Raw genomic sequence first — 27,728 nt, 5'->3', positions numbered from 1 at the left:
ACATTTTAATGATTCTTTTGAAAATATTCAATGAATAGTTCGTTTTTCATTATAATATATTATTGAATAAGTAAAATGATTATTTTTTTTTTTTAAATGAAGGGTTGTAAGAAAAAATCGATATCTTTAAATAAGTAGGTAAAGAATTTGAATTTGTATGTATTCATACAGACTTCTATTCATATATTTAAATATATTACTTAAATTTGTATACTGAATAAACAATAGATAATTTTTTAAAAATAATTTTATATTTATAAATACAAAAAATATTTCGTTTTTTTTTAAATGAAAGATTAGGAAAAAAAAAACAAATTGAGATTATATATTATTACAATTATTACGTTAGATTGAAGTTTATATATTTTCATAAATCGCATAATTACGCGTTTGAAATGAACACCAATTATAATCGTTTTCTTTCTGATATATATTTATAAATGAGAAAATACATTTTTTACTATAAAGGGTTACAAGAAAAACAGCAATATTATTTAATAAGTATATAAGGAATTTGAATTTGTAGGTATTCTTCGGCACCTTTCTTACGTAATTAAATTACTTCAATCCAATTAACAAAATCTCGATAACCCAATACGACGATAGGTAAAAGAGGTGAGTAACGAAACGTCTTCTCGACTTCGCTAGTTCGCGAATACACGCGCGATTGTAATTAACTAACTGTACGATGAATCTATTTGCGTATGTATAGGTATTGTACCTTGAAACCGTTCGTTGTTTACGAATGTAAATTAGGAGTGTACTGGATAGAATGTAACGGCAATGGGTCTCATTCGCGAATGATCATCCTCTGTGCAAAATTTGTTGTCCGTGTATGAAAAATTTGTCGTAAAAGTTTTCCGGTCCGTGAATTCGATTTTTTAAGTAGTTCAAGTCAAGTACTTCTCCTAAAAGTTGATTATTAATTTTTGAATTATAATTAGACAGTATTTGTTATTGGAAAATGCTTTTCCATCTAAGTCATCCAATTTCTGTTAAGCTATATAATCAATAATCTTTCAGTTAATCTGATAAAACGTCTTACTTTTACAAATAGAAATATCAAGTCAAGATAAAACCTAAATATAAATATACATTTATTTATATCCATTGGTTAAAGTACACTTTTTATCGGATTATGTCAGTCGGAAAGAGTAGTTTCAAAATGTTATTTACGTTAGGAAAGATATTACAGCATTCGAAATGAAAACAAAAAGAAAGATAGAGAAAAAAAAGAAACTGAAAAACGAGAATCGAAAGGATTTCAGATAGTTGCTACCTAATCTTAATCGATCATTCAAAGAGGATCGTGGTCGCGGGATTACAAATTTGTTTTTTCCAATTTTTTTTCTTCCTTCCTTCCTTCCTTCATTCTTCTTTTTCTTTCGTTGGAGAAATCGTTCAGCACGAAAAGTGTGCATCGTCTGTGTGCTCCGTGTACGTTTGGGTGAGTCTACGTTTGTTTTAGTGTAGTGTGTATGTTCTTGCGACGTAGGTGTGTCGATATAGGTGTAGAAGAGTTCGCGAAGGGAAAATGAAAATAAATTGCTAGGGTGCGGGATAGTTGGTTCAGCTGAATGGATAGAACCGCCGGCGCACGCTGAATTCTCGGTTGAAAGTACGATCTGACAAATGGCGAACGATAAAGGCGTACGACGTTCATTAAGGTAAATGCCCGAAGGCGGCAGAAAACGGTTAGCTTTCGATCGTGAAACCGATGCGTTTTATATATATATGTATATGAATATATGCTCTTTTCTATTTGCATTGGTGTTCGTAAGCATAAAAACAAGGATAACATTATTCAATGTTAATCATGCTACACCGTATTAGGTTACTTCAAAAATGTTTGTGACAATTTAAAGATTATATGTAAATAATTAAAACATTGTTGGTTTTGAATATTCGTTCAAAATCTGCATGATTGGTTCGAACAATTTTCTTGAGCATAAAAAAAAATCAAAATGGCTAAGTATCAGTTTAATTTTGAAATTATAATAGAAAAAAGTAATGTCATTATTATTTTTCTACTTTTATTAGTAGTCGAAAGCGTGGGGTTTTTTTTTACGGTTCGTTAGGATCGTTTGAAGATCGTCGTAATGGTGGTGCTTCGAAAGGAGTAATGTTCAACGGAAGTCGAGTGCTTGTAAGTTACACGCAATATCGCAAAGTGAGCACAAAGTGTAGACACCATCTTCCGTGAAGCGGCACAAGACAAGCGCGGAGAGGCTTATGACTAGTATTATGCGGAGATTCGGATATTTGCATAAAGATTCGTGTTGCCATTTGGCGAGAAAGTCAGGTAGATAGATGAACGTATAAGAGAGATAGAGAAAAAGAAAGAGAGAGCGAGAAGGCTAAAGGAATGAAGGAAGGAAGGAAGGAAGGAAGAAGATGTAGAGATAGAGTGGTTAGGTCCTGCACTTCTACGAACGTTGAAATTTCGTAGGATGGATCTTATCAGAAAGACTGCATAATTTCCTGGTATAATCCAGTGTTATCGGAACATCGAATCGGATGGAGAACTTTAAGGAATTGGAATAAGAGAGAAGAAAATGTTTGCAGAGACAAAGACAGAGATTCGCTCGTTTCAATGTCAGATTGGCTTCTGACTGTCGACGATCATATTTAACATTGTCTTATCGTGATTAATAGTACGCAAATCATTGTCTTACACATAAGCCCTTTACATTTGTATTTTTGTACAAGGTGTGAAATAACAGACATACACATAGACATTTCTTATTTTTCTCTTTTACTTTTTCTCTTTGCAGAAATCATATTTCACAATTGAGATAGAAAATCTATTGATTTGGCTTGCTTTCATCGAAGAACGATAGATTTTATTGTCACGAGAATTCAACTGCTTGGCTTTCCATTTAAAATACTCCTTCGATTTCTTCATTTCTCTCTCTCTCTCTCTTTCTATCTTTTCTTTTTGTTTATTTTTACTAACGAAATTCTTCGAATTCTAAAAGATAGATCATATCAAAGATAAATCAAACATATATTTATTAGTATTTATGAAAATTATAAAATATTATTTTTAAATATTTTTTTCGACAACCTTACTTGGTCTTTTATTCATAATTTTCTCAAACATATAATAAAAATGATTATTGATTCATAGATATGTCCAATTTTTACTCATCCAATAATAAAACTACTCAGCCAAAGTAATTTTCATTTATTTCACGTTGTCCTAGTGTAGAACAATTTCTTTCAACAAGATTTTTTTTTCTTATCCTTTTTTTTTTTTGTTCTTTCTCGTGCATTCCTATCAAAGGAATCTCCTTATTTTTCCTTCACCGTCGCAACTTCAAATATTTTCGCAGTCTTGTCCGAGCGAAGGGGACGAACGGACGTCCTGATTTCTTTTACTAGAATCTCCTGTCCCACTTCTTCTGTCCCCTTCTTTCTATCTCTCTCTCTCTCTCTCTCTACACGTTTACCACCGACCACCCACCTACCACCTTCATCACTCTTTTTGTAGTTTCCACTCATATCTCTTTAAATCTTCCAAAGCGATTCTTCAAAGAAGGGATCCTACTACAATCCTTCCTTCTTTTCCTTCTTTCCAGTCTTTGTTATACAAAGGATCATTCTTCTCAAATTTACAGAGTAACGTTTTCCCTTACATATCTTGGGTTTTATGCTTTGTCTTTATTGGCTGGTACTCTGTATCTTTCTAGGAATCCTTCTTTTAAATCCCTCTTCCCTCCCTTCATCCCCTCAAAAACTTGACTTCAAGTGTTTCTTTTAATATCTTCTAAAGTTTCTTATCTTTTACTTCATCGATAAGGGCAAAGTGAGAAGGAATTTATTGTTAACGAGATCACCTTTTTTTTTTTACTGGTTTACGTTTAGGTATTTAGATATAATAAAAAAAGGTTCTCTGGAACATTTACTACGTGCTATTTGATAGGAACAAAAGAACAGGGGGACATCAATTTGTGACAAATTTTGGACAGTTTTTTTTTTTTTAATTTTCATCGTATCAATTTTTTTTATTTTTTGTTTTACATTTTATTATAAAATTTGTATACTTAACTTTTTATGATTCAAATTTATTGCTTGTTTGTTCAAGATCTTTGACGAATTTTTGGATATTTGCTTTTATTTATTTGATTTGATTTGATTTGATTTATTCCTACAATTGGATGAATTTTATTGAGAATTATTTTTGAAAATTTGTCAAACGTTAATTTTTATTCCTTTATTTATCATATATAAAATTTAAACGAGTGAGAGGTTACTGCAATGAAAAAAAGGATGGAGAATACTATTATCTTGGAACTATGAAAAATAAGGTCTAATTTTCATGATGGTTTCATTCTCTTAACTTCGAGTCTATGTTTAGAAAATTATTGAAGAATCTTGAGTTGAAATGAAAAAGAAACATTTGATTACGATTAAAGTTCCATAGTTAATAATTGAATTAAAAAAAAAAAAAAAAAAAAAATAAAACGATTGAAAAAGGGTCATTCTTGAAGGAATGGATAAGCGAGTGCTAGTGGTATGGCAACAAGAAAATGTTCCAAGACGTTATCCATTATTCCGTAGAAGCGTGGCAGCTATGATTATGCTGGAGTAAATTGTGCGCGATTTTCATCGACGTTGGTAGAAAGAAGGGTGTCTACGATTCTATCCCTCTACCGCCCTCTCTTTCAACATCTTTGGCTTTTCTTTCCCTATGAAACGTTGGAAAATCTTCTCTCTCTTTTTCACGATCCCAAAGATTTCCTCTCGATCTTATGCCAAGATAGAAAAGGTTTCTTCTTTCTCTCGCACTGTCTATGATTTCTTTTTTTCTATTTCTCTCTCTCTCTCTCTCTCTCTTTCTCTCTTTCTCTCTCATTCAGTCAGGATGAGGCCATTTCAGCCACGCAGCCAACTCACCCCAATTTTCCCTCTTCTCTCTCTTTTTCTCTCTTTCCTTGGTCTCCTTCATCCTCTCCTACATCCTTGATTTTCTCTATATGGCACCGCAGCGTCGATGCTTTCGATTCCAATCGAACGAGCCAAAGGGTAGAGGGCACCAAGGGGATGAATATTCCGCCTGTAGGATTCATAACGTTCATTTATGCACGGGTCAGTGACTCATATCTGGCAAGAAATACCACTTTCTATCTTTCTCTCTCTCTCTCTTTTACATCTTTCACTCTACTTTCTGTATGAATTCTCTTTTCTCTTTTAGGTTATTCGCCTTTTCGACGTATTCGATCGACCAACACCACTTCCACCACCATCACCATTGCCACCAATATCACGCTATCTTCCTAGCGTCTTTGTTACCTTCTTTAGATGACCCCTTACCTCGATCTTACCTCCACCACTCGAGCAATCTCAATCTCGCCTTTTATTATTGGATAGCAGCTTTGAGTTCGTGAATTGCTGGAGACTAGAAATAGGAGACACCTTCAAATCAGAAATAAAAAAATGGAAATCATATTTTGCAGTTAACCTCAACTTTTATTTAAATGCACAATTTAAACTAATAGTGTGTCATATTTCAATCCCTACACAGATGATTCAGTAATCAGATTAACATTTTTTAACGTCGTAATACGAGCGTTGTTTAAAAGGGCTTGGTGTGTTATCATTGTTTTAACATCACTTTCCTTTCTATTTTTAGTATTAGATTCACTAGACAGACCTATGCAGTATGGCGACCTGAAGTCGTGTCGCATGATTTATATGGCAAAAAAATTGCTTGACGAACCCTGAAAGTCAAATAACTTGATTAGGTTAGGGAATTTTCTTTATATAACATAGTCTATTAGCTTTCTCTTTCTCTTTCTTTCTTTCTTTGCATTTATTTTTCTTTTAGTTTTGTTATATATGAAATGTACATTCTCGGACAACGTTTTGCAGAGAGAGAGAGAACACAAGATAACAACTCTCTTTGAAAAAATGTCTTTTCTTAGTGTTTCTTTCTCTTCCGACACTGACTACCTACAATCTGGACAATGCTACTAGTACAGATTCCAAGCTAAGAATACTGAGAGTAAAAAAGACGTTGCTATTGGTATATAAAGGGAAGCCACGTTCGCGAAAAGATCCGTTCCTTTTCTATTGTTACTTTGATACTTTTGTTTCTTTTTTTTTTTCGTTCTCTTTTACTTTGGTCCTTTCTTCTTCTATTTCTTTATCTTCGTCTTATTCTTTATTCTCTTTCACCCTTTACTTACGTTAATCCAATTGACCAATCACGTTGATCCTATCGAAGTTCATGCATTTTTTTTTTTTAACAATTTTTACTTCCCTTTTCATTCTTTTTATTTTTTTTTTAACAACACATGTAAATTTAGTTCTTAATTAATCTTCAATTTGTACAAGGTTCAATTATTACGCATATTACTGAAATTCTAAGAAAAATAATATTTTACTTGTAGGCATATCCCTTTCCTCGATCTTTCGAGTATTCACCCAAAGCTTTCGTGCTTTATCGCTAATGGTTTCATAAAAACTTTCCATTCAAAACGTAATAAAGTTGCGCCTTACTCTCATCCCTGTTCCTTTTCTACTTTTCTTTTTTATCCTCCTTATTCTTCTTCTTCTTCTTCCTTCATTTTTTTTTTTTTTTTTCATTTAATCCTGCCCCTTCATTAGTAAATACCTTCTTTCATTTTGGTTCTATGCTCTACTATAGTCCGACGATTTCCCTAAATGATATTCTTTAACTCTTTCGTTGAAACGAGTGAAAAAAAAACAGATGAGTTTTTTTTTTCTTCCTTTTTTTCTCTCTCTCTCTCTTTCTCTTTCTCTTTAATCTTTTTTTTTTTATTCCACGTACGTGAAAGAGACTACGTTCCGTTTCATTCTTCGACCAACCTAATCCTTTTCAAATTTCCTTCGTTTCCTTACCATCCCTAAGAAGGATTTCCATTAAGTTTCATACCAGCTTGTTAACAGCTTGCTCATGGAACTTTCCATTTTGAGTTTGTAACTTAAGTCCGCTCTTGCTTTATTTATTTCTCATTTCCTACAGTCTACCAAGCTTCCAATATTGTTCATACTTATTTACTTCTCTTATTATTACCTTCACGTGTTTACTCTAATGTAAATTCCTTCAATTATATATATATCCTAATTATGATACCAATTATCACTATCTAGTTAATATTGTTATTATTTAGTATTCATTTCGTCATATTTATGATTAAATTAATTGTAGAAAATTGTTTATATTATTTTCACTCGTGTCAATATTTTTTTTTAACAAACACGAACACTTTAAATGATCGTATGTTAAAAAAATGAAATATGAAAATGTAAGAATTGTATTTTTAATAAATGAAACAACAACAAATTGTATTATAATATTAATTCTAATAATATTAATACTATATAATAGTATTATATAATGTAGAAATAATAATATATTATATAATAATAAATTAGAAATAATAATAATTTCTAATAAAATTGTTATATTTTATTGATTTGCATAATAAATAAATCTCATAATTGAAACCTTATCAAAATTAATCAAAATATCTACAATTATATAATTAAACTTTTATTATATTTTTTGTTTACTTTCTTTTTTTTTTTTTTTTTTGGTATATCAAATGCAGGAAGTATCAAGCAATTTAAATCAATTTAAATGAAGAAACATAAAACATATGGGGGAGAAGAGTATGAGGCATTGCATTTTCATAAACGAAAATCATTGAATACCGTCAAATAAGAATAATAATCTAATGATGTAAATGAAATGATATAAGAGAAAATTATGTGAAAAATTGAAAGGTTATCGGCACTGTGTTCTATTATTGTCTTTCACGAGTCGAAGCTTTAACACGTTGACAATTTTCCATTCATCCATTGCTAGCGAAGCGGTGTGTTTTAGGTGTAGGAGGAAAACGATTAGGTAGAGGTGAGTGAAACAATTTCCATTCTACGGTCAGTGGACTATCGATACGTTGCAAAGTCGACGTTAATTAGATCGTGGTAAAAAGTTTCCTTTGATGTGTTCCATTCCAGCGTGTCGTTGACCAATCTACCGAACAACGTGGATCGTGCTACTCATCCACACACACAAACATATTATATATATATATATTTCTATATATACATATGCATGCATGTATATATGCAGATGTGTTTGTTTATATGTATAAATATGTTTATGTATTTATGTATGTTTGGATGCATAATATACGTATGTATGTATGGATGTTTGTATGAATAAATATGTATGGGTAAATGTATGTATTTATGTATGTTTGTATGTGTATTGATATATTAGTGTCTCGTAGCATTATGGTTTTAGTTTCACGCGCACGTTCGATAAATCTGACAGCATTTAAAGCCATCTTTTGAGTACGGATATAGTAACAATAATAGAATAACAACAATGTTGAGATCAAAAACTACGATGACTAGGGAGGACAATGATCTTTTATCGAGTTTCTGCATTTTGAAATAATCGCGTTTCGATTCTATTATGTGTGTAGAATAGTTATTTATTTATATTTTATGGTGTGCGTGCGTAGCGATGGCATGAAGAATTGGGAGGCGTGAAAATTATCCCCTCGAAATTCCCTAGATGACTGAGATTCGTATTTCCAATACGCGCGAAGAATTTATTTTACGATCGTTTTCAATTGTACATCTGGTGTTAATAAAAAAAAAAAAAAAAAAAAAAAGAAAAAGAAAAAAAAACCTTTAAAAGCCAATACTCGTATAACATTTAGTTGTTCTTATTTTTACTTACAGAATATGATGATAAATTTGAGGGAGAAAAGTATTGTGTCATAATTTCTATGATTTTTTTTTTTTTTTAATTTAAAAGAAATATTTTATACAAATTTTGTTTATTAATTTTCATTTCGAAATTTACTTTTATTAAAGAAATAATCTTATATTTATTTAAAATCATTTAATTATATATTTGGAAAATTTGGAGAAAAGCGAATGCATCGAATTTGTTTGTTAAAATGATTTACAATATATGTGGATGGTTTAATATCAAATATGTTTATTATATACGACACGCATAGCATAATTAGAGTAATAACGCAAGGATAATTCGGAAAATTTTATGGACACGTAATGATGACACGTAATGCGAGTTGAAAGAGAAAAATAGAGAGAGAGAGAAATAAAGAAGAGGAAAAAAAGGAACGAAGGAAGAAAGGAACGACACATTTGAAAATAATGTTAATTGAACGCGATCCGATAATTAGGTGTATGAAGTAGAATCACGAATATCTGGTATTCATCGTAGTAATACCAGGAAAATTATTCAACGTAGCGGCCCGCAACATTTTAATAGCCTCGTTTTCATCGGAAATTATATAAATGATCGAGATCCAATGATATCGTTCAATCCTTTTCCTCTTCAAATCCTGAATATTTCGTTTTCATCCTATACGTATAGATACAAAGATAAATAAATAAATAGATAAATAAATATTAGTTTAATTTTCATGAAAAACGATAACTTTCGTTTAATAGTAATTGCTTATCAAAAGAAAAAAAAAACAACATTCCAATAATCCATATCGTTAAACATTTTTCGGTAATACTCAGTTTTCAATCGAAATTCAACCTTTAAATTATGATATTTAGATTTTGATCATCTGTTTCTCTTTTTTTACATGGATGTTTAGATTTCTTTTTTTTTTCGTGAAATTCTTATTCGAAAATTCGGTCTATTGAATTTGGATTTTGTATTGAAATCTCTCGTCTATCAATATAAACGAAAACATTTCGATGAATTTTCTGATTAAATAATTTATTAAAAATAGTATATGTATATTTATTATATAAGAGTCACATATTATGTAAATGATGTTGAATATATTTGTATGTATTTTAAAACATAGATTTATTTTGAACAAGAGTTTATTTGGATAAAATCGAATAGCATGAGAGCGAGAAACAATAACATAAACAACAACAGTAACGACTGGAAAGATGATTATGATGATGGTAAGTTACTACTTACTAAAAGAGAAACTTCTTGAAATTCCAAAAACTTTCAATTACGGTCACGTACCGTGTCAGTATATCCTGATACGTTCATAGAGCTTTGGCTCGAGCCTAAGCTTCTATTCCCAAAGGATCGAGTCCATCTGATTACCGGTAATGGGGTTGTGTTTTAAGCTCTCCCCAAGAAAAAGGAAACTCCCTCTACGCTAACCGAAGTGAATCTTTTTTCTCTCTCTCTTTCTCACACACACACATACATATACACAAACAAACATACATTCTCTCTTTCTGTTTCTTTTTCTTTTGACTCTATCGTCGATGCTACGTTCCCCATTTCTTCGTCTTGTTCTTCCTTCTCTTGTCTTGAGACGAGCGAAGCTTCGCTGAGTCTTACTTAGCTCGGCTTAGTTCGACTTTCTACGCTTTCCGATCACTTAAAATCCTCACGAAATCGTTTTTCTTTTAAATCGTATTTCTTCAACGTTACGCGTTTTATCAATTTAAATGGAGATATACGATTCGCTTTATATCATTCAATCTTTCTTTGTTCGTTTGATTTTTTTTTCTTTTTTTTTTTTTTTTCTTGTTTCCTATATTTTCTTTAGTAAGCACAATATATCTGATTGATCCTGATGAGGATTATTTTGTTCGATTTATTGTAAATATTGATAGAAACATTGTCATTTTTTATAATCAATAATTTTTACATGTAATTTTGGAAACAAGTAGAATGTTAACCCTATTTATATGTATATAAATAGTTTGTAGCATATGCAGATATGACATTATCGGTAAATTTAAGTCGAGGTAAAATTCGTGTGCTTGAATTTATCACACGAGATAATGAGACGCAAAGTAATGCGTATTACCTATTAAAATGCTTCATTTTTCACGCTAATGTTATCTCACACAAATAGTATATAGAATTTTCGTATATATATATATATATTCAAGTACATATATAGATTATATAATATATACATTTATTTTTCGAACAATACCTTGTACCACCATGCAGGTGTAAACACGTATACACACATACACACATAGATATATTTACTTGTTTCTTTTGTTCGATAATAACGTACAAAAATCTCCATTATAATCGAAGATAAATTGTTTCCACCCCCACCTCTCTTACTATTCTCGTTTGAATTTATATGCAAGAGATAAAATTTTATTAATCGGAGAAAATATTTAAAAAAATGCTCGAACGTATCCTTTTTCGTGTTTCATTTTTCCAACAGATAAAAAGGATTCGTCCGTTAAACGTTGATGAAATTAATCGGGAAGCTGTTTATTTATCGAAATCACGCTCGAGGAGTGAAGAACGAGTGAGTGTACGAGGTGGGTGAAAATTTTGGGGATCGACGAATACTCCGATACGCTTCTGGAGTCGAGGACGTAATTGGGAATAGTATTTGGAGCACGAAAATAATTGCTTCGAGTCACCTCTTTTCCCTCGCAACCCTCTTGACACGAACGTCAATCTGAACGTCACCCTTCGAACGGTACAAGCAATCACGATGTTATTTCTACTAATTTTTATCTACATTTTCTTGCACACTTCGACGATTTTTCGACTATTTTTATATATTATAATATAATATAATATAATATAATAATAGTAATAATAATCGCGAAATTAAAATGAAAATAATTCACGATCTACTCATTTTTATCACATGCTAAATTATATGTCTCTCTGTATATTTTAAAATTTAAAATGAAAAACCAATAATTTCTACATTTTTTTATTATATATCTTTTTTTTTTTTTTTAGCAAACATTTACGAACTTACGTTAATATGATTTTAAAATGAAATAAATTTATAGAAAATTATTATACCTATCTTATAAAAATTATTTGATAGAAATTTGACAAAAAAATGAAATAAAATTGTTTAAATGCTTGAAATCGAATCATAAATTTAAGAGTAAAAATAAAATATTAAAAGAGTTATTCATTTTTCTAATGATTTTACAAGATGATGTATTTTATTGAAATATTTAAAAAAAAAAATGAAATTCTTTTGGAAAAGGTTAAATACAAAGGTTAAAAGAAAAGGATTAAAGATACGAATTCGACAGAAACGTATCAAATAATACGAATACCTTACGTTGAAGAGAGGAGGATACTTAAAAAAAAAAAAGATTTTTCCTTGCGTTCCAATAAAATTCTTAGCTAGAGCTAGGACGCGTATAGTTCAGCGTTGCTTCTGCTTTTGCTTTTGCTTCTGCTATTATTCGAGAGAGAGAGAGAGAGAGAGAAAGTACAGGCGTAACCACTTTTGCGGCAGGTCTCAAAGGTATTGAAAAACGAAGTTCCAATCGGCTGTACGTGCGTGGAATTCCAAGATCGTAGTTCGACCATAGTAGTGCTTTCAACTTATTGCGGACTTTGTGACGAGAAAGAAAGAAGGAAAGCTATATATAGAAAACTAGAAAGCTAGAAAGCTAGAAAGTGAGAGAAAGAGAGAGAGAGAGAGAAAATAGAGAAGGTGGAACGTTAGCAGGGAAATTTGAAATTCGTTCTTCGTATCGAGGACGAAAAGTACGATAAGAAATGTCGATGTAAAGTCAAAGTAGTACTTTACAGTACATTTGTGTAATATCATTTACGAATTATTCGTTAACTTTCTTTCCTGATATAGAACATCATTGCGACAATGTAAAGTTATATTTTCGAGAGGTCGTGTTTCCAGATAATAATCCCGTATTAGGTGTTTTATACTCCTGGAAAATATATCACCAAGAAGAAGAGAAATACTATTCATATTTACATAGTTACACTACAGCATCTGAAAGTTTTGGATACATTGCATTATACATTACATGCTGTATGCGTATAAACACTACAGGTTACATTTTGTTAATGCACCTTCCTTTATTCTTCCACGTATTTTATCAGAACACAACTGGTATGAAAATTCATCTTATTTATTAAATTACATGTAATAAGCCTTACGCATTAATTAGTGCTATTTATTGTGTCACATGACAATACTTTAAGCGTTTAGCTTTATTTGTGTTTTTAATTATTAGCTTTTTCATAAGCTGATGAATTACTCTTGTCTTTTGATAGATTCTTTATCTCTGTTATAATAAGAAATAAATAGTTTTAGTTAATGCATACGTCAATTTTTGATCGGTATTATAAATGCATTACTCGAGATATCATTTATACGAATCGATTTTCGTTAGAAAAAGTTAAAGAGTGAAGATAAGACACACATATGGAAGAAAGTGAGAAAAATATTCTTCGATGAGAATAGATCGTTTCTTTTTCAAGAAATACCTTTATGATAAGATAAAGGAATGTAATTACCTAGAATGAAAAATGAAAAAGGGGAAGAAAGAAAATCAAACAAAAAGAGAGAGAGAGAGAGAAAGAGAAAGAGAAGAAAGAACGTCAAAGAATAGTAGTATCAACGATGGTTACAGTTGATTCGAGTATCGATCGTAGGATGAAATCCAATATCGATATCGTCAAGCGGACTATCAATAACGATTCGAAGGGTCAGAGGAACGAAAGAGAGAGAATGATAGATCAAAGCTATTCGGCTATATTAGCGACAGCTCTCGCGCATCCTGCTTTCTCTATCTTTTGACTTTTTATTTGGCAATATGAAAGTTTCGACAAGAATCTTTATGGAATAAGTTTTGGTGGGCGGAAAGATAGAGAATCACGGAAGTTGGCACAAGCCGGCCCTTTTCGTGTCCTCTTGTGTGTCCTTCCCTCCCTCCCTCCTCCCCTTCCCACTCTTTCTTTCTTTCTTTCTTTCTCTGTCTCTCTTTATTTCTCTTTGTCATTTTTATCGTCCTCTTTTCCTTGTACCTACCAATACTAATATCAACCATATTCGAAAGCGAATAAATTCTGGCCGAATCCACGTCTAGTTTCTTTTACCTTTGTTGAAAAATTGAATATTTCACCGAGCTTTGTATGTCTCTTTTCTTTGTATTTGTGCATGCGCATATGTGTATGTATGCCTCTCAGCGTGTACCTGTATGAATTCATCTTTCTATTTTTTGTATGTGCATATGTTTATATGTGTATGCGCGTGTCTCTTCTTTTTTTTTATTGCGTACATATGTATATTTATATCTTTTTGTAGTGTATGTGTATACTTATAAATGCATATCCTTAGGGAAGTGTGTGTATGTGTATTTATGTATACTTGTATTTCGGTACGCAGAAACTACAAGTTAGAGTTTATATTATCTTATAATCTTAATCTTAGCTAGTGCAAAAGTATATTACACAGAACTCATGTATATATATATATATATATAATTCGGTTCATTTTCTACAGGACTCGAGAGAACTAACGCTGTCGCCCTTTCGTTTCGCGAAATAGCAATTTAGCTGTCTGTCCGTCTGTTCGTCTATCCGCCCTTCCATCCGCCCTTCCATCCGCCCTTCCATCCACCTTTCCATCCGTTCATTCGTTCGTTCATTCGTTCGTTCGTTCGTTCGTTCGTTGCGTCTACTTTTCCTTCATCCATTTGATACTTCTTCTCGTCTCAACCCATCCCCTATCCTTTACTCTCGTCTTTTCTACGTCGAATTAAACAACCCTCTGCACTATCGCTTTCTTTCTTTTTTTCTTCTTCTTCTTCGTTTAATTTCTTTTCCCTTCTAACCATCCAGTTTTACTCTCACCCTCTCTTCTTCTTCTTCCTTGTCCTCCACGATAGCGAAAGCTGTCATCCTTTACGAAATCGACGTTATCTCGAAACCTCGACATTTTTTATTTTTTTTTTTATTTTATTTTATTTCTCTTTTCACTCTTTTTTCCTTTGTTTTAGACAGCTCGATTCGAACAAGCTCGAATCAAACACAGTCTTCCGTTAATTTCATTTCTTACATTGCGAGTTGTAAGAGTATTTGCATTCATTCACCCTTTTCACTGTCAATTTTGAACAAATGATGTTTGATTTGTTTAAATTTTATTTTACTAAATGTTCATTTCTCAATAAAATGTAAATCGATTTAAAAGTCTTATGAATAAAAAATATTTTTCTGTGTAGAAAAATAATTGAAACTTTTCATTACGAGTTATTACAATATTAATTATTTACAATTAATAATTAGGGGTGACTACGAATACTCTTGTGATTATTTTATTGGTCCTTTAACGAACAGTCTTGAAGAATTAAGGGGTTGCACCTACGAGAACTGTCTATTTTTTTAGTGTAAAATCACGTAATTTTTTTTTAGTTATATAAACTGTCACATATATTTTAACTTGAAACATATTTGAAATACCTTATCACACGTTTTGTTGACTTAAGTTTTACTCTATCGTTTCATAAAACATTGAATACATATTTTATTATACATCGATTGTTAGGGAAGGAATTTAGATAGCTCGTTGGTATTTACGATCAGCTTTACGAAGCTCAAACGAGGCACGTAACGACGTAGGAAGATCGTCATCCTAGTGGGTGTACGAGAACTCGAAGTTTACCGTTCAGAGTTTGGCAAATCTGGCGGAAGATAATTTGGTGGTCCACCGATCGGGAAAGATCGCTGAAGGAAACATAACCAAGGCTTTAACGCGAAGATTATGCTGGTTGGTCGATCATTTAGAGCTAACTATAAACGGTGGACTTCTCGCAAACGGTTCAACGAACTCGATTTCCATCTCAAGTATACGAATTGAGTTTGCCGAACGAATACACGCGTATTCGATTATTCCAACGGATTCTCACCGTTTTCTGTATAAGAACGGACAATGTGGTACAGTAATTGTACACAATTTACTTCAAATAAATTTCTGTATTTATTTAAAAAAGAACAATAAACAAAACAAAAAAAAGATAAGAAATTATAGTTTCTTATTTTTTTTTTTTTTTTAACACTCCGTTAAAAACACCTGAGAACAAGTTACGCCATTAACGATAATTAAGAAAATAAAAAAAAGGAAGAAAGTAAAAATGAATTAAAATCCCATTAATCGTCGTCTATCCGTGTAAAAAGTAAATGTGAAAATAAAAGACAAATAATTTAGTCAAATGAGTTGAATGAGCTTGCGGGTGTTAGACGAGAGGGAGGAGAAGGAGGAGGAGGAGGAGGAGGAGGAGGAGGAGAATTCTTCGAAGAAAGTAGATGATGATGATTTAGGAAAATGAGGAGTATCTTCTCGTGAATGGGTTATTTAGAATGCGGGAAAGTAGCAAGGCTCTTGACACAGAGACTCGGGATTGGCAGAGCAGTAAAGGGCGAAAGGGTAGATGAAAGGGTCGCGAGCGCGGATTGTGTCCTCGTTAGGTGTAGTGTCACGATTCGCCGTTGGCTTGGCTTCCTTCTCGACTCTATCCCTTAACAGGTAGTACAAACAACGTTTCGAGTACGCCAACCAACCGCTGCCACAGCTGGATAAAAAGAAAGATAGAAAGAGAACGAGTGTGTGTTAGAGAAAGAAAAAAGAAGACAAAGCGAAAGAAGAAGATACCGGGAATAAGGATCCACATAGCTCGAGCTGGCCCGAGTCGCCCTTAAAACCTACTAAGGGGATGTTGGCCGGCCCCGAGAAATCTCCGAGTACTTACCACCCCCTTACTTGCCCCTACTTGCACTCCTACTCTACCAGAAGTACTACTAACACACCAGTCCAACTTAGCCTACCCACCTACTTTTCTTGTCTTTCCTTCTCAAAGAGAAAACGTTACGAAAGAGCTTTGCTATTTTATTGCCACGTTTTATACTTTTGAAATATTCGAGATACATAGTTGTTTCTTAAATTGCTCTCATCTCTACTCTGGAATTCGGAAAATTTTATTTAAGTTATGAACGATAGAATATTTTTATATTAATGTTAGATTTAACTTTTAGATAGCCATGATTTGAAATAAAACGTCGATAAAGTTATGTGTGTATTCGTGTGCCACTGCATATAAAAATAAAATATATGTATATACGAAAGCTTGAAATTATTTGCTAAATGATTTATCATTATATAATAATAAGATTAAATATATGTAGAAGTTAAATTAATTTAAATCGTTTGACCATTCGCGATAAATTAAATGTCAATTAATGAAATTTAATTTCTTTCTTATTCTATAAAAAAAGATAATAAATGAAATGAATTTCGAGTATAATTACGAGATGCAAGTACTTAAGAGGACAGAAAAAGAAGATGAAGGTTAGAGAACTTTCGTCGCGGTTACGAAGTCGGACAAGCAATCCTTTCAGCTCTGGACTTTTTCCTCTTCTTCTTCTTCTTCTTCTTCTTCGTATCTACGAAACTGGGATCGCCCTTGTAATCGGCGTGTAATCATTTTTGGCAGCGAAATACATCCAGCGTAAAAGGCGCTTGGACTTTTGCCAAAGTACAGCCGAAAGGACGATGAGAAGCGATCGACCCACCTGTTATTGATGCACACCTACACATACGTATGTGCATGTTTGCACCTATGTACATATGTAGTAAGCTAGTATGTATTTTCTTTCGTATTTTAATTCATTTTCATACACTATCAACCAAAAGTACAACGTGAATTTCGAGAAATAGATATATTTCTAAAAAAAAAAAAAAAAAAAAGCATTTCGAGTAATAGAAGTAGATTTATTTACCACAAGAAAAAATTTACCAGAATGTTCTACATTTTCTATTAATTCTTTTTTTGTTTTTTTTTTTTTTTTTTTTTTTTTAATCAAGGAACGAGCATTTTTTTCGTATGGCTCTTTTCATAAAAAAATTCTTTTATATTTTATATATTACACATGCCAAAGAGATTTTTATAATTTTGTCTAAATTATTCAATGCAACAACCTTAATCCCCGTATTGCGTAACTTATCACAAATTCCCTTTATTTTTTCCTCAATCTGGATAAAATAAAGTATAATTAATTTTCATGTATTTTTAACGTAACGAATTTCATTGTTTTCTTCTCATTCATTTATTTAAATCCTTATAACTTTAATTTTATAACTAATATTTTCATATAATTATGATATAATAATTGTAAGTAACCGAAATTTTTCTGTCAAATTATGAATAACAAGAAAATAAAATTGTATTTGCATTAGAAATGCAAAGAGTACAAATTTGAGAACAATTATAAGCACATAGATTAAGCTTTATGCATTAATAATTAAGAAATTAAAATATTTGTCCATTAATATTAAACAACTTTGACGTATTTCGATCGGAATTTAAAGAATTTCTCTCTCTCTCTTTCTCTCTCCAATAAACGAACAATTCAAGGAATCTAAAAAACTGATCCGATATAACGGATAAAAGTTTTCACGTTGGAAAACCTAATTTATTAGGCTTTTAAAATACTTTACGCTCTTTTATCAATTTTACTATAAATATATATATATCATTCTCGTTCGGAGCTTTTAATTAACGCTTAATTTATCAATCCTATTCTATCTCTCATTTATTCTATCGGAATACATTCTCGATAAATTAGACTAAACGAGATGGAAATGAAATCAAGAGAAATTCTATACGATTTAATAAATAGAAAGGGGGAGCCACACACACACACATACATACGGATGTATCTACATATATACATATACAAAGAATGATTATCCAATAAAATATGCACAGAGAGAAAGAAAAAAAGAAAAAAAGAAAAGAAGAGAACGAGAAAGGGAAAGAAAGAACACGAGAAATTCAAATATCTACGATAAGCCTTGTAAAATGATCATGGATTTAGAAATCTCTTCAATTTAATCTCTTGTCGCGTGATAAATAACAACAACAATAACAATAAATAAAAAGGGGGTTGAACTGGTGGTAGTTGAAATGAAGGGGAAATTATTCCTGGTTGGTAAATCGCGTTGTTCACAGCATCGATAACGTGAAATCGACACGGTTGAATGCGACTGTCTCGGTGTACGCAACCCTCTCTCATTTTTTCTCTCTCTCTCTTCTCTCTCTCTCTCTCTCTTATCAATTCTCTGTCTTTCTCATTCCCCTTGAGTAGTAGTAAAAAGCATATGCTCGCGCGTGTCGATTATCGACGAGCCTGTATATCCCCGTATCTATATATACAGTTCCTATCAAAAGTATTTCATTTCTATCGAGTGTCTAACTGTGCGGGACTATGAGATTGTCGAGATGTTTTTTTCGATAACGATTATACTATCAGTTTCCACGAGTTATTCTTTTTATCGATGTTACATCAACTTTGTTAGTTTCTTTCTTTTTTTTTTTTTTTTTCTATTATTTGAGGAAGATATTTTTTGTTTGTTTGTTTGTTTGTTTGTATTTTGTTCTTTTCGTGTATTCATTTTTGACATTTATCGACGTATTATTTATTGTTTGTTTGGTAACAGTAGGTTTTCATCAATATCTAGTATTCGTCACTCGTTCGAGAATGTCAATCGGAGTTAACGACATTTTGATATACAGAGTGAGTAATTAAATACGAATTTAAATTGTTGTTTACTTTGATCTGCTTTATTAGTTTCGTTTTGTAGAGAAAATTGAGCTTTACATTTTAAAGAGATGTGATTTTGTAAACATTTCATGTTTTATTTCTTTAACATTTTTTTTTGATTATCGTGTTGACGAAGTATAAAGACCTTATATCACTCCGAGTATTTTGATAAAGACTGTACACTGGTGCGTGCGTGTGCAAAAGAAAAGAGAATGGTGGTACGACATAGGAAGTAAAAGGGGTGAATCGCTTGATAAGGGGGACCGATGCGGGGTTAATCGCCTCGTTCACACTCACCGCACATCGACGGCACTTGAGTGCATTGTCAAGTGAGTGAGTGAGTGAGTGAGTGAATGAAAGAAAGATTGAAATGAAAGAAAGAGAGAAAGAGAATAGGTAACAACAACAAGAAAAAAAAAAAGAATAAAAAATGATAAAAGGAGAATGAAAGAGAGAATAGAAGGTGCGAAGATCGGGCTTCGTTTTGCAAAGATTTGTTCTCTGTAGAAGAAAAATCATTGAAAAACGTTAACACGTATCTTGGGTATCTTTGTATGTGTATGTGTATATTTATCATTATATTCTCTGATAGAATGAAAATCAATTTAGCATGGCACGTAATCGATAGGTAAATCAATCGGCATAGTTCGGCTTCGCGGTTTGGTTTGCCCGTATTTGTGGTTACGTTCAACGTTCCTCTCGTGCTAGCGATATAGGACACAATGACATTATTTACTAATTGAATAATTGAATTTAATGATAATGAACGAGTTGGGAAATCGAAAGTATATTCAAATGATAATAATTGTATTTTTCTCTATTATTTTATGCACATGAACAATTATATTTATTAGACACTAAATTTGGTAATTGAATATAAATTATACACAGGTATTTGATTTTTGAAAGAAAAGTTGAACAAAATAATAATCTGTTCCAATGAAATAGATATGATAAAACCCAAAAGCAGAGGATAAGGATGTAGTTGTATTCAATAGTATGCTTATGGTACGGACACAATAGATTTTCAAGGGTTAATTCGATTCACGTATCTCTCGTAGGATAATCGCAATGAACGATGCTCGATCGAATCAGAACGTGCGAAAGTACTTGCTCTTTTGTCGATGTAATTAAAGCTAAAATACAATATACATAACTACAAATATTGATATCTTTATCTTTGAAATAATAAACTTTATTGATTAATGATTAATGAATTTGTTATCTATGCATTTAAATATACACACATGCACAAACATGTATATATTTCATATCTCGATGAACATATTGAATGGACATTCGAATGGTTTCCCACTGAAGGCTCTTATTACGCGTCGTAAGTTCGTCTTAAATTTAGTAACCATTCGTATATATCCTTTGAAAGCTTTCAGGAGCCTTGGAAAGCCTTTGAACGTATGATACATACACATAAACATACACACGTGCGTACATATACCTGTACTATTCATACATTCAACGTAGGTCCGTTCCACGAATTTACAGAAATACTGTCCTACTTCGTAAAAGCTGGCCCATTGTTCCATACAACCTTTTACGATTTGTACGTACAAATTGAAAAGTCGACACATCGACGACAATTCAGACGCAAACGTAAAACAAAAAAAAAAAAAGCAAAAAAAGAGAAAGTTTCTTTGATTCTACATTCGTTCGTTCGTTTGTTCGTTCGTTTGTTCGTTCGTTCGTTCGTATATTTAAGTAGTAGAAACGATCAAATGTACAGACGTTATAGTAGAATAAACGTATATTTCACTACTGACTTTTAGCCTTTCTTTGTTTTTTCTTTCTCTTTTTCCTTCTCTTTTTCTTTCTCTCTTAGGTAACACTTTCAGAGAGAAGGACGAAAGTAGCGGGTTCGAAGGTTAGACGAAAATGTGGGTCGATTCTAAAGTTCTAACCTACATTCAGTTTTCATAAATGTTGGGAATATCTACTGTACAGTGCAAGGGAGAGTGCTTGCGGCCTCCACAGGGTGAAACGTAAGAAAGAAAAAGAAGAGTGAGAGAGTGAGAGATAGTTTCATGTCGACGATGATCGTGGATGGGCGGCAAAAGTAAAGGTCAGCTAAAGCTTCTATGTGTTATCGACTGCTTTTATGCGCGAAACCACTTTCATCGTTTCTATTGTCTTTCTCCCCTTTTCTCTTTGTTTTTTCTTTTTTCTTTTTCGTATACTATACTATTTCACACTGAACGTTCTTCAGACTAAGTACGCTCGGTTAAATTTAGGTATATCTTTTTCCCTGTATATGTATATACCTCTATCATATCCATTTTAACACGAGATTGGTGCTTACTCACACACGTGGACTTTTTAATAAATTTTTCTTCTTTTCATGTTTTTATTACGCAATCTTGCATAACCTTAAGTATTATATCTTTTTCTCTTTCTCTCTTTTTATTTTTTTTTATTTTTTGACTCCCTTTGTACTTTTATCGTATACGTTTGAATGCGAGACTGGTTCTTACTCACACGTAGGTATTAAGAAAAATTTGTTATTTCTTTATTTTTAGAATGCAGCTACCAACGTCGAGTACACACTTTGCATTAATGTCCTTGGTAATGTTAGTAAAATGTAGGACGGACGTTCTAACCCTTAACTGGTTTAAAAGAAGAAAATGAAAATAGTATTCTTATAAGAGAAGAAAGAAAGAAAGAAAAAAAAGAAGAAGAAGGAAGAGACAGAAAGAGAATGGAATGTCTTTCACTGAAAATGTTTCGTACCCGGCAACGCTATTTCCGCGAGGAAAACAGAGATAAGCAGAGTACGTTGTTAAGGTGAAACGCAACCTCCTTGATTTCGAGGAACCACGTTTAACCGAGGAACACACTCAAATAGAATTGTTTCGAGGTTACCCTCTCTTAGTCCTTGCTTTTCTTTCTAGAGATAAGCCGGAATATTTAAGACGCTGTTGGTGATTACTATTTTCATTAATTTCTACCTTTAAATATACACGGTATTTCGTTATACGTGAAACCATAAAAACAGGAAAGAAAAGCTCATACAAACATGTATTTTATTTGACCATGTTTCAAAGTTAGAATCATTTCCGGGTTTTAATAATCTGTGATAGCTTATCTCTATCATCTCCACATAAACTACTTAAAATGATTATTCTTCATTTACTTTCAATGCTTGATTCTCTTATTAGAAGAATTTCATCAATTTCTATTTGATATGCGTAATTTGATTGTGATTTCTGAATTTATTTGATAACAATAGTTTTATTTAATATCCTACTTCGAGCACGTGTATAAAAGGACTGTTAACGGATTTATTTTAATGATGGTTATTTCTAGTATATTTTATAAAGATACATTGGCGTAGATTATTTGAACACAAATGTGGAGATAACTTTGATACATGGTCAAATCGGACACATATTTCATTGATTTTGTACCCTTTGTCCACTTTTAAAGCGAATCTCAAATATTACGAAGTATTTTTACTTTATATTACGATTATTCATATTATAAATTAAATCATAAAATATTGAATATTTAAATTAATTCATTTGCAATATAAAACGTATAAATTAATATTGTATATTAAAAAAAAATTATATTTATGTAAATAAAAATATAATATTAAATATATTTGACCCTTTATATAATCAGCACAAAGTTTTGAACACAGTAATAGAGTATCCATCGCTATTTTTGTCGCATTAATCGCGATTTGATTAAAAGAGAGGGAAAGTATAGACAAAGACAAAGATAGAAAGAGTAGTATCGATCGTGTAGTAGTCATGCATTTCGAAAGGTCGCCAATAACAGAGTGTGCTATCGTGCGAGGTGAAAGGTACACGATGCAGTGTATAATTGGCTTCGAGCTTTTCTCCTGACATTTCCACTTACGAATTACGAATTCGTTGTATAACATTGAGAAAATAAAATGCCTTGTTACGTCCCAAGAAATACGAAGTTTTTTATAAAATTTTACTAACAATAAGCCTGTTGTAACTATTCTACATTCACAAAGTTTAATCACGACTGGGAAGGTTAACTTTTTCAAGGATTAAATAACAGTAAAAGGATGGCAAATAATAAATAATGAGTTTTTTTGTACTCAATCTGTATATTAGTATACAGTAAATAAGTTAGGAGCGGTTAATTTCAGGAACTGGATTATTTCGAGTTCCGTGACTTCTTCTATTACCACAAGAACGAATGTGTAAATATTCGTAATAATGTCATCGATGACGTAAGACGATTCGCTGGATGTAATAGTATTTGAAGTAGGGAATTTCGTCGGAATTTCTACTATAGGGTATTCCATAGGGGGAAGCAAGTTCTCACCAACGTCTCCTTTTATCGTCAGATTTTAATTCCTGGTGATTATTTCTTTTACACGCTATTCTAGGCATTCGTATATTCATTAAATGATTAATTATTTACGCATTTACCAAAACGTTTTATCAATCACCCGTATAGGGGGAAAGGTGTAATCACGTTGCTTGCCTCTTCACACTTACGGTCGATCCTAGTACTTGTATATTGGTACTCCCACAAACTGTTACTTGGTAACAGTGTGAAAATCGGAGGGATCAGTCGATCGACTTGTTAACACCTGTACAGGGAATGGGTTCAGTGGTGCTGTAGCCCTTCCGTACCTGTGGTCAATCAAGTGCTGCTATGTCAGTACTCTCGCTACATATTACTTGGTAATAGTGGGAAGGGATTGGTTAATCGTCCTTACTGTCATCTATACAAGGGAAATGCTTAGTTCGTGTTGCTACCCTCCCACACTCGTGATCGAAGAGATCGGCCTTTTGTGAAAACCGAGTAAGAGCAATTTGTTTTTTAGGCTTTATAATTTGTTAATTATTAGTTATACAATCCCATTTTTCTATAAAGTGTTTTAGCTGTTAGTAGTGGTCGAAATAAATAGCTCATAAACGTCATACAATAAGCTTGGGAATCCCATTGAAACATTAATCAATTTATGTTGTCAACTAAAAGCTATTCTTGATTATAAATGTCAGTTTAGGAGCCAAATTCTCGTTATTTGCGAGATACTTTAATTTTCTGCTTCAAGATGTAGAAATTTGTGGCTGAGACTTATCGAATGTTCTCAAATACTTATAATGAGATCCCTATTAGGGAAAGAATGTGTCGTGAGTGGTTTCAATGCTTCAAGAACGGTGATTTTCACGTCGAAGACCGATATTGCGGTGTAAGAGTGAAGGCTTTCGAAAACGCAGAATTGGAGGCATTACCTAATGAAGACTTGTGTCAACAATCACAAACGATCGTTATCGAACGCAATTAATACGTTTGAGCCAAGCTAATGCTTTCAATGTCTTTCAATAAAGATAAACAGCCGAAATACAACGAGTGACACGATAAAGTGGTTTTGCAGCATGACAATTCTCGATGCGAGGATGTATTACCTTACGTTAATGATTCGTTGATGAAGATCGAATAGGAAATGGCGAAGTACTATTTCGTTTGTAATCTCGTTTCACTAGTCTTTTATTTATACTACTAGAAATCGTCTTATCGGTTGTTTATTTCAAATACTTAAAATAAGTCTTACTTGTCTTTTATTTTACATCATTAAAACTTAACTCACTTGCCTTTTACTCTAACTATTAAATGTTGCTTTATCGGTCTTTAATTATAAACTACTAAAAATTATTCCGATAGCCTTTTGTTTAACACTAGATATACCACCATTTTCAGTATACCTATTTCTACTTTTAAAAAATAACAAAAAATGTTTAACAATAATAATTTTAAAAGATAAATGGATTTATAGACATTTTTAAATAACAATACGCTTAATTATTTACAGAAATCAAATGTTACATGAAGTAGAAATTTTGAATTAAAATGGCCCGACCAGTCAAAATAACTGGTCTGGTATATTTAGTGTTAAACTACTAAAATGGTTTCATTTGTGGTTTGGTTATACTACTGGTTTGGTTATACTACTGATTTCTTGGATTCTATATTTACGTTTAATTCCTCGACTTTATTTCCATTTCTTAGTTTTCTTCTTCTTCTTTGTCTTTTTATGTTGTCCTTGACAATTAGTAAATATATTGTAAAAAACATTGTTACCAGTGATTAGGATCGAAGATCAATAAGATACCGATGCTATTGATGAATACGCGAAACTCATTTGATCTCTTTATTCAATTAAAGGAGGAAATCGTGAAGGAAGATGTAATCAAGATAATTGAAGACACATCTCTTTGGAAGAGTGATGCTGGAAATAAAAGATATCGGAGAGAGAGAAAGAGAAAGAGAGAAACTTACTGGTTTCCTGTTTTATCCTATATATATATACACAACTTGATGGGGAGAGTAGAACTTTTAATTTGCGAAGAAGACGAAAAAGAGAAAGGGAAAGAGAAAGAGAGAGAGAGAGAGAAAAGAAACAAGATGAAGAAAAGAAATTCGTTCGAGATGCAGACCGAAGATTACCTGAAATACGTTTAACAATATAAAAGTGTGCGAGAGAGAGAGATGCCAAAAAGAAAGAAAGAAAGAAAGAAAGACAGAGAAAGGGAGATAAAGAGTGTAGAATTGTTTCCACGATCTTCGAAGAACAAAAGGAAAAGTTTTTTATCAAAGCTGTTTGAAGATTCGTCGAATACAAGGAGGAATGATCTTTCACGAATTTTCTTCTCTGAAATGAAAAACGTCAGCAGCACAACTTTCCCAAACCCTCCCATTTTTTCACTCTCTTTTTATCAAATTCGTTCAAACGATGTAGTTGTTGTTGTTGTTGTTTTTTTTTGTCTTTTTATTTATATTTCGTTTTTGTCAAATTTCTCAACGCGAGATGTGCAAACAATTCAATCACAGAGTATCGATCGATCTTCTTGAAAAAATTGTAAAGCTCACGGTATCACGAATCCGAAATATTGACACTACGTTCTCGTTACTTTTCTTGCCTGCGGCGTTGCAACAGAGAAATCGAATCTTTCCCTTACGCGTATAGATTTTTAATATATATATGTGTGTGTATCCATGTACCTTACTTTTTTCTCCTATACACTTTTACCCTCGTTGGTGCTTATCCTTCGAACGATTTTTCTTCGGAAAATGTTCCTCGATGATTATTTTTTGAGATTTTACCTTATGTGCTTTATTCTTTTTATTGTTATTTTTTTTTCTTCTTTTTAATCGATTTCATTTATGTATCTTTGTACTTACCAAGTATATTGCATGAGTTATTTAATTTTACTTTTTATATAATATTATCAAAAAAAAACAAAAAATCTTAATAATTATTTTATGATAAGAAAAACAACATATTTTTTTATTATTAAAATTAATGAAAATATTGAAATATCTTGTCAATTTAAATGTAGTCACCCGTTAGATTCGACTAAAGAGTTAAAAGCTGCAGTAAATGATGGCTTACGATTTACGAAGAAGAAACCGTCGACTTTAACTAAAATGTGAAAATAATTGTCGAAGTAGTTATATACTTGGAAACATAAATCTACATAGGTAAACTACGAAGAGATATAAACACATTTGTGAGTAAAACTACGCTTGGATATAAACGTGGAAGATGTCCTCGAGAGGTAGAATGGTTTTTCAAAGTACATAGACACACTACATTTACCATCTGATGTAATAGTGATAGTAGTACTGCTAGTAGTAGTAGTAGTAATAGTAATAGTAGTAGTAAGAATTGTATCTGTGACAGTCGCGTGACCGGCACCCGAAAGATCGTTCAAGATGACGATACCATCCGTGGAAAAGCTTCGTGACCCGGAAATGTTAGTAAAGGAGGCCCGAATTAACGTTACTTCGGTATTATCAACTTTTTTACATTTTATTTTGCAATGATTATATTATCAATAAAATTTTACGAGATTGAACAAAAAATATACATAAGATAAATAACAAATCAAACGAATTAACATCGTTTAATATCGAATTCAATTTTCTCTTCATAAAATATTGAATAAATTATATTTTTTATTTTTAATTAAAACCAGAAAACACATTTGAAATCTCTCAATTCTTCCTTTTATAACTCATTTATATTTATTCACAGTTTCTTGTCTTAAAAATCAACCGTTTAATTTTACATCGACATTCATGTTTTATTAATCCACGTTAAACGATTCAAAATCTTTCACAATTAAGTAATATGGTACTATTTCATTTTCATCAATATCGATCCATCGTTAAACGAAATTTTTTTTATAAAATTCACTCAATCTAACGATTATTATATTTATAAAAAATGTGCAAGCTTGAAAAAAAATGTTTTCCATTCCAATGAAAACCAAAAAAAAAAATAACATCGTACACGCCAATGATTATTTTTGCGATTCATGAAGTTATTCAAAATTTTGCGACTATTCTATTTTATTTCAAATAACAATAC

The 27,728-nt window shown here is 31.9% G+C and overlaps 1 protein-coding gene and 1 long non-coding RNA gene across 7 annotated transcripts in view; both read left to right on the top strand.

Annotated features, from left to right (window-relative positions):
• The window catches only part of Nrx-1 (neurexin 1), a 263,851-nt gene that overhangs the window by 27,215 nt on the left and 208,908 nt on the right, over window positions 1–27,728 (top strand). The window lies entirely within an intron of this gene.
• On the top strand, window positions 356–27,645 carry LOC107068491 (uncharacterized). 2 transcript variants are annotated; one of them, XR_001476011.2, is made up of 3 exons: window positions 356–1,447; window positions 21,189–21,428; window positions 21,883–27,645. It is a non-coding gene; the product is annotated as an uncharacterized LOC107068491 (long non-coding RNA). The 2 variants fall into 2 exon arrangements; XR_016176467.1 differs by lacking the exon at window positions 356–1,447 and having other exon boundaries at window positions 17,684–21,428.

Source organism: Polistes dominula, unplaced genomic scaffold, assembly GCF_049000335.1.
Source record: "Polistes dominula isolate Pdom_NZ unplaced genomic scaffold, Pdom_raw_medaka contig_28, whole genome shotgun sequence".
Classification (NCBI taxonomy): domain Eukaryota; kingdom Metazoa; phylum Arthropoda; class Insecta; order Hymenoptera; family Vespidae; genus Polistes; species Polistes dominula.
This window is presented reverse-complemented; position numbering and strand designations above follow the sequence as displayed.